The following is a 14,282-nucleotide window of genomic DNA, read 5'->3' on the forward strand; positions in this document are numbered from 1 at the left end:
ACAAAAAAAAAAGAGACACATTTCCAAAATATCTTCTTTTGTGTTCCATAAAAAAGTAAAACAGGTTTGGGACGACTTAACGGTGAGAATATTTATTTTTGGGTGAACAATTATTTAAATATTTGAGTTAAAGAAAGAGTCTGGGGTAACAAACAGAACAATTTCCTACATCTGTTTTCACAGCTATATACTATTTTCCAGAATGAGATTATATGTCCAAAACAAACGAGGCTGAATGCTTCTGAGCTATTCCACCATATTTATCAATGATATTTTAAAGAAATGGACGTAACTTGATAGCTCCCTGGTTTAAGTCACAAACACTCACCACCTGCTGAGGCTGGGGAGAGGGGCGGCTGGAACCTCGGTGCAAATCAATCAGCAGGCTAGTTCAGACGAGGACACTGGCAAACGCTCCACAGGAGCTTGCGTGTCGAGAGCCCTGGCGTGAACTGTGGAACCAAACTCGCTGCCAGCCCTCTCCATAACTAAAGCTGATTTAGACTGAGGGCCTAGAACGGGATTAGGTTTCATCCTCTGTCATGCATTTTCATAGTGATGTTTTGAGTCCTGCGGCCCTCTTTGATTCGGCCAAAAAAGCTTGGGTCTTTTTGTCTGAATCTATGTAACATAAGATGAAGAGCAGAGCAGGATGAAATGCAGTCCTCCTGATTTCAGTCTTTCCCTCCAAAACACTAAGAAAAACAAATTGAATGTTCACTAAACTGACCTTGGTGTTATTTAGTACGGTAAACGCTCTCCTTCGCGTTTCCAATTTGTTATTCCTATGCGAGCCACTCGAGATTATATATATGGACAATCAAGAGAGACATATATATATATATATATATATATGCAATGGGGGATTGCTTTTTCACTGTTACATCATGATTTACATACTGAATAAATAAAAAATCTCTCCTGCTTCAAGTATGAAACTGTGTCCCAAAGAGACTTTCAAAGGTTTTACAGTGAGTGCAAAATATTAGGAAATCCTTTAAATAAAAGAAAAACAATAAAAAGGAAATTTTGCAAAAGCCTTCGTGCTCCCTACAGCTTATTAAACATCTAATGCCAGCTTGCAATGTTCTGACAGAACAGGGAACTTAAATATACATCCCTAGTCTAGTTTAATTTGAAGGGATATTCAAAACATGGGTCAATGACTAAGGCAGTCCCAGATAAAAAAAAAGAAAATGTTCTAATTTCTAGTTTATAGCAATGTAGTTTGGATTCATGATGGTTTCGTGCGGTTCTGAAAAAAAAAAGTTTAAATTTAATGACTCTAAAAATGTCATGTGATGTAACCCTCAAGTAAAAAAGTAATAAGATTTTACATCTTTATCATTTTATAAAAAGTTTTTAAATATATTTTCAAGGTACAATTTTTATATATTTTTTTTACAAATACCATAAATTATTATAAAATGTCATTACATTTTTGGGGGCAGTTTTACCATATGATATCTTATATCCTGAACTAATCTTGCTGTGAAATAGGCAAAATTGTCTGATATTTTAAGAAACATATTGATCTTAAAACAGTATTGATCTTTTTTTTAAAGAAATTATTACAAAAAAAAAGATTGGAATAAGGTTGTACTTAAATAGATCTAGGCATAATGCTTATTTAAATTATTGACCCAAATATTACATTATGTTATGCTCTACATTAATTGTACCCAGGGAGAAGAACATGTATCAACAGTTACTTTAAGAGTGATGAAGTGTTTAACTAGCCAGGTTCAACAGGTAAACTAAGGTCTGCCCTTCAGACATGAAGGAAACTTAGAACACCAATAAATAACCATTATCTGAAAGGTACTTCACAGTTCCACAAAGACGGCTTGTCAGTATAAGCGCTTCCACTCTCACTCTCGAGAGCTGATCCATAGTAAACAAACAAAAAAATGGAGTCGATCATTATGATCTTGTCTTCCTGACCTAGAGTTTACATGGCTTGGCCTGATTAGCTGGATTTCCAATTAAAAACTGGAATTCTCATGGCAGGAATTTGTGATTTTGATATTTGTACATGGTCTGTTTCCCTTGAGGGAAAGAAAAATAAAGGACAATAACACTCTCTTTTTGGGCTGACTATGAGCAAAAAAAATCAGCAAACCAGAATAGCAGTTTGCAAAGCAGCTGTCTGATACATTTTTCTTCAATCATACAGTACAGTCGGCATCAGTTAGGATAACAAGAGAGATTACAAATATTTGAAAAAACAGAATTAAATTGAATTAAAATTCAATTTAAACCTGGAAATAAATACTGGGGAAAAAAATCCAAATTCAAAATGACAGTTTTAACAGTTGGTCAGATATTCTTGCTTCCAATGTAGCTCAAGGTGCTCTTTGGATTATCTCAAATCATGCTGGAGAATATAATCATCAGGACTTTTCAAAAACTTGTGGAGTTCATGCAGCTCCAGTGCTGCTGTTATAACTGCAAAAGTGGGACAAACCAAATATTAAGAGATTAAATATAGACCCTCCGATCACCTGCTAGCCAAACATCACACTATAGCCTGAGTGTGACATCCAACCAAAGTATTTAACATCTCTAATGTCCAAAATCTTTGTTCCAAAACCTAGCATTTCCTTAAATCGAAGCAAAGAGGTAGGCAGGGGTTAAATGAAAAAGCAGCTCTTGTTCAAGCTCCCACCTCGCACTATCAGCCCTTCACCCCCACCTCGGTTGCACTTTTTGCCACGCGCTCGCAGTTCTTCCCTGCCAACTTTTTTTTTTAGTGCGTTTCTCCTCCTCTCTTTCTCCTTGCCTCAAACCTGTCAAATCCTATAACCGAAAACATATTGAACGCACACTATTTTCTTTCTTTCTCCCCTCCCCCCATTTTTCACAGGACTGATGGATTTTCAATCTCCGAAACATTCGTCTGCATGACATCACCCCTGGGTTTTAACTACATTATTTCACCAGATACTGTACTGAGGAGAGAAACACTTTCATTACCTCCATAATTCACTTTGGAAAATGTTCCTCAGACGTCTCCCTTCTCTTTAGTTTAGCTGGTTATTACTACAGGAGCAAACCCCCATCCTTACTTGTCACAATGGCATGCATTTAATTAACTGCCTAATAACAAACTGTGATTACAAAACACTATGGAGGATGAGATTCCTGAATGCTGACCTTGATAGAACTGCAGTGCGTGGTCATCAAATACTACAACACATTTCCTTTTTGAATGGTTAAACACATGAAACTCTACTGAGTAAAATGCATTACCTTTACACTGTTTGCATTTAACACTGATACATTACCATTCAAAAGTATGGGGTCAGTCATATTTTTTAATTATTCAACAAGGATCCATTAAATTGATCAAAAGTGACAGTTAAGACATTTATGATGTTACAAAACACTTCAGGATTTCAAATAAATGCTGTTCTTTTATTTATTTTTTACATTTTTTATCAAAGAATCCTGAAAAATGAAATCATGGTGTCCACAAAAATATTAAGTAGCACAACTGTTTTTAACATTGATAATAATAAGAAATGTTTATCAGCATATTAGAATGATTTCTGTAGGATCATGTGAAAGTAAAGACTGGAGTAATGGCTGCTGAAAATTCAGGAATCCATCACAGGATTTTTTTTTACTGTTTTTTTAATCAAATAAATGCATTCTTGGTAAGAACAATAGACTTATTTCAAAAACATCAAAACATCTTACAGACCCCAAACTTCTGAACAGTGTATCCTGTATAGTTGTAATTGAAATTATTCAACCCTCATTGCAAATCAGATTTGTTGGCAACATTTACAGACGTTTAGCTGTTTTCAATTAACAAATCAAACAAAAGTAATTGAAATAGCTCAACACAAAAACTGTTTCAAGTAGTTTATACAAATTCAACTGAAAATGCAACTTTTAATGACTTCCGCAGTCTCAAAATTATTCAATAGAATCCCTCACAAGAGCACAATAATGTAAATCAGGTGTTGTCTCAAGCACACCGGATGCAACTAATAAAGGGCTTCATTAGTTGCACCAGGTGTGCTTGAGCTAGAACACATGACATATCTGAACTGGCTAGGTTTGTTGAGTGTCACGTTTGACTGCATGTTAGAAATATGGCTACGTCAAAAGAATGGTCAAAAGAAAAGTTAAGAGATGTCATCATCCTTCACAAGGAATATGATAAAAAAAAATACATGTTACTAGAGACACCATTGAAAGCATAGTTTGCAAGTTCAAAGTTAAAGGAACAATGGTCACACTACTCTACTGGATGGGGCAGAAAAGCTACACTACTGGATGGGACAGAAAAGCTACACTACTGGATGGAACAGAAAAAGGAAGCTATCAACAACTGCAACCAGATTTCTGAGAAGGTAACAGAAAAAACCCTCAAGTGACTCCAAAAGACCTGCAGCAAGACTTGGTGGCAACAGGCACTGAGTTTTCAGCTTGCATAGTAAGGCGCGTACTAAACCCATGCCAAGACTCCAAGATGGTCTGTGGAGCGCTGAAACAAAACTAGAACTTTTCGGCCCTATGGATCAGCGGTATGTCTGGAGGAAGAAGAATTAAGCATATGCTAAAAATAACTCTCTGTCAACAGTTAAGCATGGTGGGGCTTGGTGATGCTCTGGGGCTGCTTTGCATCCTCTGGCACTAGAAACCTGCAGTGATGGATTCATTGAAGTATCAGGAAATCCTAGGAGAAAACTTCATGTCGTCAATGAGGAAGCTGAAGCTTGAGCGTCATTGGAGCTTTCAACAGGACAATGAATGATCCAAAGCATACCTCAAATTCCACCAAGGCTTGGTTGCAAAAGAAGTCCTGGAAGATTCTACAGTGGCCATCACAGAATTCTCAACGGGCCGGGTCGGCCCGACAAACCCGACGGGACCCGCGGGTTCGTGTCGAAAATATAAGCAAATGACTCGGGTCGGGTCGGACCTCGGGCTTAATCTTTTCCGCTCAGTGAATAAAAAAACATTTATTAATCAGCGCTGCTGTTCACCGTAAAGTAAGTCTGGTTGCTGCGTGCAACGTGCATCGCGGGGGCAGACCTGACGCCGCTGCGTGCACGCCTTTAGCCTGGAGAAGAAGATGGAGTTGGTGAAAAGTAAACTTGCCGCAGGTGAATTCACCGTCGCTACTACAGGAGTGGGAAAATCAGAGGTCTGGAAAGTGTTTGGAGTGGTGCTGGATTCTGATGGAAATTCTACAGGTTATGTCCAATGCTCAAAATGCAAGGTGCTGATGAAATATGACAGCAAAAAAACAGGGTCGTCCAGAAGATTTTTATTTGAGGCATATTTAGTAGGCCTAGCCTATATAGCCTATTTATATATTTAAAGTTTGTGTCGGGTTACATCCGGTCCGAGCTTTAAAAGCCACGTGCCAGGTCGGGTCGGGTTGTAATTTTCAGGCCCGTTGAGAACTCTAATCACAGTCACCTGACTTGAACCCCATAGAAAATCTCTGGTGGGATTTGAAGAAGGTGGTTGCAGCACGCAAACCCAAGAATAATACTGAACTGGAGGCCATTGCCCATGAATAATTGAATAATTTTGAGTTGCATTTTCAGTTGAATTTGGGTTAACTACTACAGAAAGCCTGTTAATTTTGCCAATAAACCTAATTTGTAATAGGGGTTGAATAATTTCGATTACGACTGTATATACATATATATACACACACACACACACTGATTAGCCACTACATTAAAGCACTGACAGTTGAAGTGAATAACAAATTATATCGTTACAATGGCAATACATGCAGCTCGAGTGCTGCTCAAAATGCAGTAAAACGTATGGCTGCTCATGATAAAAGGTGTGAGAACACTCAGTGGATCAAGGGCTGGGATATATTAGGCAGCACGTAAATAGTCAGTTCTTGAATTTTATGTGAGAAACAGGAAAAATGGGCAAGCGAATAGATCTGAGTGACTTTGACAATGACCAATTAGTGATGGCTAGAAGACTGCGTCAGAGCATCTCCAAAACAGCAAGTCTTGAGGGGTGTTCCTGGTATGCTGTGGTTAGTACATATCAAAGGTGGTACAAGAAAGAACAAAGGGTAAACCGGCATCAGAGTCATGGGCTAACCAATGGTCATTGATGCTCGCGCGTAAAGAAGTCTAGTCGTCTGGTCTATTCACACAGAAGAGCTACTGTAGCTCAAAATGCTGAAAAACTGTAGGCTGAGGTTGAGGAAAATTTGTGTTGCCTTGGCCTCCAATTTCCCAAGATCTCAATCCTATTGAAAAAATCTATGAGATGTGCTGGACCAACAAATCCAATCCATGGAGGCAACCTGCAGGAATCAAAGAATCTGCTGCTAATGTCCCAGTGCCAGATACCATAGGACACATTCAGAAGTCCATGCCTCGACGCAACAGAGCTGTTTTAACAACATGAGTTGGATCTACACTATATTAGGAAGGTGGTTTTAATGTTGTGGATGATTGTTTAAAAAATTATATTTTATTGATAGATAAAATATATTAAAATTTATTTTAATTTTAAACTCTTTTCCACTGCCGCAACTATTTTAAACTAAATTAAAAACTGAAAACAACCTGTTGATATTGTTTTAAAACTATTTTAATTTTTAATAGAATTAGTAGATGACTAATTTATCCCATCTTTTATATATATTATATATTTTCTTTACATCAATATTCACATAGTGTGTCAGAAAATAAATAAATAGAGATTACAAAAAGTGGCTTTAGAAGCAGCGGCCATTGTGTTACTTCTCACCAGCTGACAGCCTTACACTGAACCCAATGCGGATGAGGGTACACTGAAAGCATGCTTACAAAGAGAGTCATCAAGGCAAAGGCTATGCCTACCAGACTCTCTTCCAGCTTGCATGGGAGTGTAGGTGACCTTACCTTCTTTCATCAGCCCAAGAATTCACAGACGATGGCAGTTAGAGATATTGTTGTGGCCTCATTTGCAGTTCTGGAAACCAAACGTAAAAGAAATGAGCTGTTATACTTTCAAACATCACAGAAATACATTTGGTACACGCAAATTATTCCTGCAAAAAGAATTTGTTTAACTTTCAAGGAAGCAAGCGTTAGATTTTAAGGCTTGTTACTGTGATTTCTACAGCCGAGGGACCTTTTGCACTGTAAACAGTTCTGGTGAATAATTACTGTTTTATCAGTTTTGAAAAACACATCTGATTGGCTCGTGGATGTGGGATGCCAGCAGACACAACACACAGCAGACTCAAGGTAAGCACATCTTACCTCAGCATGTGCGGCGGTTTATTAGAGGGAAGGCAAAAAGCATGTTGAGAGATGTGCCAGGTCTGGAAGAGCCAGATAGAGCCAAGCGACGCCCACTGAAGACAGACACGTCTACGAGTACTGACGTCTACAGCACCATGGGCAGATGAGGCCACTTGTAAAGAATTAAAGAGCAAACATAAACACAGAAGTTAATAAGCCTGTATAATGACTACTAATCTTACATTAAAAGGTAATGAGTGACTATTGGAGCTGATAAAGGGCTGCTTTAAATGGGATTTGGTCATTGTTACATTACTGGTACGGCTTTTATCCTCTAAGCCAAAAATGACAGCAGCCCTAACTGCCACAGCAAATGTGGGAAAACAATGCGTTGACAACAGTTAACATTAATCTGAAATGGCTTATCAGTCATCATCAGGTGCCATGTAGTCTGGTGGTGTGTCACAAATATTTAAAACCGCCTTTGAATCATTTGGTCACCCTTTTGTTGAATCTAGCTCGTTGTTGAAATAACTCGTTGAAGACTAATCTCTCTGGGTGCCAGACATCACTGCAGTCAACCTATCTGATGGTAATAGCACTGCACAGCGGGTCACAAACCATTTTAGTCAATTATTTTTTAGAATTAGGAAGATGAGAAAAGCATTTGGCCATTATAAGAGACTGCAATTGTCACTCATAAAGCTTTATAATCTATCAGGCATTGTAAAGCAATCAGATAAGCTGGGAGTTAATTCACAGGTCTGTCTTATTCGCTCGTTTATAAATAACCCTAGAAGACTCCCATGAAGTATAATGAATGAGTGTCATGACACAGATAGGCCTAAAGCTTTACAGCTAAAAATTAAGCTAGTGTGTAAACCATACGACAAAATTTTGTATTAAAAAAGTATTTAATTTGTATTAATTTCCCTTATAATGCATTGTATGGTCTCATGAATAATTGTAACCACAGTTATAATACATTATAATACATGTTACACCTTTAGAAAGTATAATGCATTAAAAAATACGGCAATCGACCAATTTCAAGAGTAAGCAAGTATTACTTTTGGTTACAATTATTTATAACAATTATAATGCATTAATGTATAAATGCATAAATGTATAAATACATTTATAATGCATTATGCATAAAATCTTCTATCAAAGTGTATCTGTATTTTTTATATTTTATATTTTATAAATTAAAAAGTTTATGCAAAGAAATTAATAATACATAGATATGATAGATATTGCATTTAAATGGTAAATAATAAAAATGTAAATAACATTTTGGACAATAAGAACATGCTTATATTTATGTAACTATTATAGATGAAAACTGATAAGTAGAAAATATTAAAATGTATATAAGAATAATAATAATTTGTCTAAATAAATGAAAAATAACACTAAATAAATCACTAAATACAATAAAAATCAAATTGAATTAAGAAATTACAACATTAAGGTGCGGTATAAAAATGCATATTCTTTTTGAGATTTGCAAAAGATTAGATGTAACAGTGTTAATAAATTATAAGTGATTTTAAAGAGTAACTTTAAGTGAGTGTTAAATGACAGCAAAGGTATTATGCAATATCCAGTGTTGTAATAATTATCTAAGACTATTATAATATTACTTAATTTAGTAATATTAGTTAACATTAGATGAAAAACAAGAATGTTAACTTAACCAAATTGACTGAAATAAGTTTAAGTTGAAGTACTAAAATGACAAAAACTAGAACTGAAATAAAAAATAATTAAAGAAATAATACAAAAGTTAAACTAAAATTCAAATGAAAACTTAAAATATAAAAATAAAAGCTATTTCAAAATGTTAAAACATACTGTAATAATATATAAACAATACTAAAATATACCAACAATATCGTCCGATAACGATAAAAAAAAAAAAAACTCTATTTTCAGCTGATAACAGATTGATTTATTGTACTTCTCTAGTAGTCAAGTTATTGTTAAATTATGCACACATACAGTATGATCAGTGGCTGAAAAAAAGCTGTTTTATTTTACATGGAGCTGAAGGCCACAAATATTTAAGATCATAAGACTAGCAAAAACATTTCAAAAATACTGAGTGCACTTTTACCATTTTACCGTGCACAAAAACAGCATTAAAAATGTGTTATGAGGGTCACTCCCTAAAAAATAGGTGGTGGATACATCTCATCTGACATCTTCAGACCACACCGACCTCACATTTATGAGCATTCTTTCAGCTGCAGACCACACTTACTGGACCTCTTCACCCATACCCAGGTGGGCTGGGTAAGGTGAGACATTTCATCACTTTAAAAGAGGAGAGGGGGCAAATTTTATCAGCAGATCTGAGATCCAATGACAAGCAGTGGAGCGAGGCGGCTTGGGTCTTGGCAAAGCACTCCACACAGGCCTGATACTCTCCCTGGGGCTTCACTCTCCATGTGTGGTCCCCCTCTCTGTTTCTCTCAGGGCTGTGTGCCTCCATGCACATGGACAATATGACAACACTGACGGACTGAGATGAGCCAAGACAAGAAAAACAATCAAGCGGGGGCTGTGAACTCGACTGTGAGAGCTGGATTTTCACTGCCCTCCACTCCCTATCTGAAAGAGTCCCACAAACATGCACATACACACTGGATCTTCTCTTTTTCTTCCACACTCGGCTCGGTAACGTAGCTTAATGGAACGATGGTAAAGATCCAGATAAAACATGCCCCCCCTTTTTTACGTCCTCCATATGCTTTGATTTCACTGCTCTGAAAGGAGGGAAAATGATTCATGCCGTTGGCGTGCGCAGCGGAGCTGCAGCTGGACACTGCACCTGCAACTCCCAAATCTGGGAAAACAAGCTCCCGGGAGCAGGCGGAGAGAAACAGACCAGGCTTCACACACACATACACAATCCCTCGTCACAATCCAATGGCTAATTGATTTTTTTTTTTATACAGGAGAGTATAGCTTAAACTCTTAGTTTATAGAAATTCAATTGATACATTTATTAAAACAGCTATGTTGCCACAAACACATGGATGCATCATCACCTTTTTGATTCAAGCAACTTTTCCCAACAATAAAGGCTTTATTTATCAAGAACCGGTTAACAGTTGACTTTAGTGATGTTTTGGCTTTCATGATGACTTGTTGGACTGTTTATTAATGAAACTGGAATGTCAAAGCAGTACTAGATCAAAAGGCAACATTATTAAAGATCGTTATGTCTTCTTTTGTCCTGTCCACAGGAGAGCCTCTAACTCATAACACAGTCCTGTGCGACCGTTGCCCCCAAAAGCGCATTCTCCACAGTCTCTCTCACACACACGTACACACATTCCACGAAATACCCCTGCACATACACAAACATACCAAGAATAATGACCCTATCATTTCTTAATCCTCAGAGACTCGAGCATTCAGATTTATGGTGTTTTTAGGAATCGGTATTAAAGCATATTTTGTTGCACTGAATTCTAGAAAAAAAGTCTTCAATGCATCAACAGTTATAACTAATTGATTTTGTTTTAATTTCTTGAGAAGTGTCAGGACATCTACACCTCACTTGCCCCTGTAATTTTCCCTAAAATATTTTAAACGCATAATACACAGGTCTGATACATTTAGAAAAATGTTTTGCAAAAACATTGTTTTTGATTTTATATACATTTATTTATAAATTACTTGATGTAACTGATGTATGTAATTTTAACCCATATTTAGAGAAAATGAATTACAATAAATATTACTTAAATTATTTATTACAATTAATAATTCAATAATAGGGATATCACAAGTTCACATATAATAATAATAACAACAATAATATAATTTATAATATAATATAATTTAGTATTACTCCCAAAAAATGTGAATAAAAGTTATAAAAATTTAATATTATAACTTAATATTTTATAATTATTAAATATTATAATAAATATTTAAGAATTGTATGCTTGTTGCTTTAAAATAAGAGATGTTGTAATTGCACTAAATATGGGTTAAAATTATGTATTACAATTATTTGAATTTATTATAATATTGGTATTATATTAATTTTAATATAATTGAATAATATGGGTATTTTATAATTGCAAAGTGCAAATCTAATAATATTAAATTATATAATTTATTATTTATTGCAATACCCCCCCCCCCCCGAAAAAGTTGCATAAATGAGACCATTTTACTATATTTAAGGATCTTTCCTTTAATGCATTTCAGATGTGTGAGCTGCTGTTGTAATTGTTTATTGTAAATAGGCGTTATTTGATTGCAAAGTGATGCTACAGAGTGTCTCTGAGGGTTAAACATTAATTTATATACAAAAGGGATTATTACAGAACTTAAAAAGTCCTTAAATCAGCGATATTTGCATGCCAAGCTATGACACAGGAAAAAAGACACAAGGACACTGACACACACACACTCTCTCACGCAAACTTGTGCGGCCTCTCTATTCACACGCAAACAGCTGGGTAAGGAATGTGGGAAAACATGCTCCCAGATCTGTTTTGAATAGCACTAACTTCGCTGGTCACCCACTGCCGCTTTGAAGCATTCAGAGGCACTCCTGATACTTCACAGTCAGACTGTAATGCGGGATTATGGAGGTGCTGCCGGATGTTAGAATTGCTATGACCATTGTCCTATAGTGAAAGAGATGACTGTACCTTATGATGGTGCATATGGCTCCATAGCATGCATACGGTTCCTGTTTATAAAAAAAAAAAAACGAGATTTGTATCCATGTGTATACATGACAAAAATACAACAATAAAAGACTGTTTGACCTTTATCTCACAGTTAGATCAAATAACCTGTTTCAACGACCATGATGGTAACAGACATAGTAATATATCAACCTCAGCTAAGTCCTGAATCATGGCCTCCCACATTCTTTACTAAATACACATAACATGATAGCAACTTGAGATTTTTTGGGAGATATGAGCTACTTAGAACTAAATTTGCAACTTTGTTTAAGTCTTTGGTATGAACTGTACAAAAGGGGCTGATTTGGTTTGGAAAGCTTCCCTATAAACAGTCCCTTCTGCCTGGTCGATTCAGATTTTCCTGGGCTGACAGCACTGCTCAGCTTCACTCCCTGACTCAGACTGGGAGGGTCACACTGTAAGACCAAGGTTGTTACTAAAATGCTCAGGGTCCAAAAGCAAAATTTTATGGGTGAGCCGCTTTTACCCCGGGGTCTAAACGAGTAAGCCATGCTCATCAACAGTCCCGGGACAATGTTCTCGTTTGCCCCCTCTCCTGACGATAAACGTGTGTGGCTTTAGTACACTTGACTGACTTATTTCCTTCTGACAGTTTGAAAATGCCAATATGTTCCAAATGCCTTTAAGGTATATAGGTAATCTATATGACTTTTCAGGACTTAGCAAGAAAGAAAAAAGAAAAGAGTATTTTAAAAATACACATATATATGAAGATACTGTATACACTTTTTACATTTTAAAAATAAACACATATATAGATACTATATTAATAATACACAATTTATATTTGAATACGTACAGTATGGGTAATTTTTTTTTGAAACATTACTATTTTTAATGATTTTGAAATAAGTCACTTGTGCTCATCAAGCCTGCATTTATTTGATAAAAAATACAGAAAAAAACGTAATATGGTGAAATATTATTACAATTTAAAATAATGTTTTTTCATATACTTTAAATATAATTCATTCATGTGATGCTAGGCTGAATTTTCAGAATCATTACTCCAGTCTTAACTCACATGATCCTTCAGAAATCATTTTAATATGCTGATTTGATACTCAATTATTATCAATGTTAGAAACAGTTGTGCTGCTTAATATTTTTTTGAAACCTGCGATACTTTTATCAGGATTCATTGATGAATAAAAAGTTTAAAAGAACAGCATTTACATAAAATAGAAATCTTTTCCAATATCCTTTTCCAAAATTTTGACCTGTACTATACATGTTTGAATTATAAAATTATAAATTTATAATAAATATTTTTAACACACACATATTTACAAAAATAATAAGAATATAATTAATATTTGTATTAATATTAGTATAATATTATTAACAACAAATTATAATTGTGTGTGTCTATGTATTTTTATTTTACTATAAACAACACACAACAGACTCACCAGTATTCATCTGTGCACTGTTACAGGAGAAGGGGGTCCAGGGTTTTTCTAGGGTGCTATACATAAACTTGAAGGCACTGTGTGATGCTTACTGCCATGTTACGCTGGACTGATATACCTTGCCAGTTTAAGAAACTACATACAGCTGCTGCTCAGGCCAGAATTGACTTTGGCAAACACTCTGAAACCTCAAAATCCTTAACAACTTATGTCCTTTCTGCCATCCAAGGCAAGCAGAGCCCTGTCAGAGTCATGTCAGGAAACCTCAAACCAGCACAGTGTATCAAAGAGGCCTTCAGGCACTTATGCCAGCGCCTCCTACAACTAAATGAGCCAAGAAATAAAGTTTTGGGCGATTTATGTCTTTTGCACGACCACAATACTAGGAAATGACATGAAATATTGTATAAATGCTTTTACAGCACTAAACGTGGTGACAGTAATTTCTCCGTTGCTTGAACGCAAGTTAAATAAAATGGTACCAATCTAGTAACGCACAAAGCATATGTTTGGCAAATATTTAGACATAATAAAATAAATATCCATGCCATTTTTATTTTATGCGAGTTAACGCCGTTGTTCACGCCGTTGTTAATTGAGATAACGTTAGTTCTGTCTTAAAGCTGTCGTCTCTACGATATTTTAGACTTTTTTTTCAACTATACGGTGAACATTTAGCATATACGGGTTTCTAAACACAAAAGTGTCGACTAATTGAGAAATAAATGTCTTTATCCATGCTGCCAGTGCCAGGTAGAGAAATTGAAACGCCACAAACAAGGTCGAAGGTTGAGCTCATGAATGTTAATTAGATTACGTCGCAAACGGTTTTGTTTACGTATTCAGTTACGTCATTAAGTATATTAATATTCATGAGCCAGAACGTGTGATCCAAAATT

General features: G+C 35.8%; 1 long non-coding RNA gene across 1 annotated transcript in view; it reads right to left on the reverse strand.

Moving 5' to 3' along the window:
- The window catches only part of LOC143741809 (uncharacterized), a 69,798-nt gene extending 55,609 nt beyond the window's left edge, over window positions 1-14,189 (reverse strand). Inside the window, exons 1-4 of the long non-coding RNA XR_013205238.1 lie at window positions 13,384-14,189; window positions 11,909-11,949; window positions 7,248-7,401; window positions 6,885-6,954 (exon numbers count right to left, since the gene is read on the reverse strand). This is a non-coding gene — a long non-coding RNA (uncharacterized LOC143741809). The remainder of the gene's footprint in view (window positions 1-6,884; window positions 6,955-7,247; window positions 7,402-11,908; window positions 11,950-13,383) is intronic.
- Between the last annotated feature and the right edge of the window lie 93 nt (window positions 14,190-14,282).

The sequence above is a fragment of the Siphateles boraxobius genome, unplaced genomic scaffold (genome assembly GCF_051911475.1).
Source record: "Siphateles boraxobius isolate OS27281-9 unplaced genomic scaffold, OSU_SipBor_1 19, whole genome shotgun sequence".
NCBI classification, from domain to species: domain Eukaryota; kingdom Metazoa; phylum Chordata; class Actinopteri; order Cypriniformes; family Leuciscidae; genus Siphateles; species Siphateles boraxobius.